At 43.6% G+C, this 1410-nt stretch overlaps 1 long non-coding RNA gene across 1 annotated transcript; it reads left to right on the top strand.

The window, feature by feature from the left end:
- The first annotated feature begins 488 nt into the window (after positions 1-488).
- On the top strand, positions 489-1177 carry LOC147817292 (uncharacterized). The gene is made up of 3 exons (XR_015436505.1): positions 489-727; positions 808-933; positions 1064-1177. It is a non-coding gene; the product is annotated as an uncharacterized LOC147817292 (long non-coding RNA).
- The last annotated feature ends 233 nt before the right edge of the window (positions 1178-1410 follow it).

Raw genomic sequence — 1410 nt, 5'->3', positions numbered from 1 at the left:
AAAAGTGTATGAATGTACAGAGGAGAGTGTCAGTGATGTTTAAACCATGTTATAAAATATATATTTAGTCAAACTGTCTCTTTAGCAGCAGCTGAATCAGCTGTGATCAGCTCCTGTCTGCAGTGTCTCATGATGTTCTGTTTTACTGTGAAATTGAAGGAAGTTTTATTGTGGAGGGACATCAGAGACAATGATATAATGAGTAAGTGAAGTCACACTGAATCAGATCAACATGTGTTTGATGTCTCTGTTCAGATCTTCTTGAGTTACGAGTCTGAGGAGAAAGATCATTAAGTGTTTTAAAGTATCTTAATCTGTCTTATGTTGTTTAGTGGTCAGGTTGTAAAACTGAATCAGTGGATGTTAATGATCGTCCATGATCCCGTGTGTTTGCTGGGCTGCTCTTCACTGCACTGCAGCTTCGTGACGCCATCTAGTGGACGGATGGTAGAAGTGCAGCAGCTGATGGCAGCTTCCTCTGCCTCACTGATATGAAACAGAGAAGAAGAGCCAATCAGTGGAGGAGCAGCTGGAGAAATGATGTACATTTGAGTTGATGTGCAGATGAATGATGTGTGTTTCTCTCCACATGAAGGTAGAAAGTGTGTGTGAGCTGATGTGGATGTGAACTCAGCAGCATGGATCAGTGTGAGGACAGAGAGGAGGGAGCCCCTCCCTCTAAAACCACTCTGTGTGGGGAACATGAGAGAAAGACCAGAGCTCAGAGGTGAGATGAGGATCTCTAACTGTCCATGACTCACATCACTGCTCCATCATTATTCACACTCAAAGCTCTGTGTGTGTTAGAGACACACCACACTCTGCTGGACCTGGACCGGGACCGGGACCTGGACCTGGATCCAGCTGTGTGTCCATGAAGAGCAACCGGTCCATGGATCTTCCTGTTCATTTGAAACAATCTGTTGATGGAAGGTCAGAATTTAAAACAGTCAGAAAGACGTTTCTCACTAAAAGTCAGTTATCGTGTTTATTTAAAGATTGAAGATATTTTTCATCAGTTTTTATTCAACATGCACATTTATCAGTTCTGTCTTTGTTTCAGGATCCAGCAGCAGAGACCAGACTCTCCTGAACCCAGCTGTCTGTCTTTAAAGAGCGACCTGTCAAAGGATGTTATCATTGTGTTTAAAGGGCGACGTCCATCAGCTGATCAGATGTAAGCTGTATCTGACAGTAAGACTCAGGTTATTGTAGTTAAGAACTAGTTTGTACGACGTGTTGTTGGACCTGGTCTGAAATCAAAGTGTTTGTGTCTGTTGTGAACGTCCTCACTGGAAGGTGGAGGTAAAACAGTGGAGGCTTGGTGAGAGCTGTTGGGACTAAAGCAAACACTGAGCTGAAAGCTACAAACAGCTGCAGACTGAGCTGTTGATTCTCAGTGGGATCAGC

The sequence above is a fragment of the Seriola lalandi genome, unplaced genomic scaffold (assembly GCF_002814215.2).
Source record: "Seriola lalandi dorsalis isolate HSWRI2012SDOR001 ecotype SW California unplaced genomic scaffold, Sedor1 jcf7180002054977, whole genome shotgun sequence".
NCBI classification, from domain to species: Eukaryota; Metazoa; Chordata; class Actinopteri; order Carangiformes; family Carangidae; genus Seriola; species Seriola lalandi.
The sequence above is the reverse complement of the archived record's forward strand: the minus strand, read 5'-3'. Positions and strand labels throughout refer to the sequence as shown.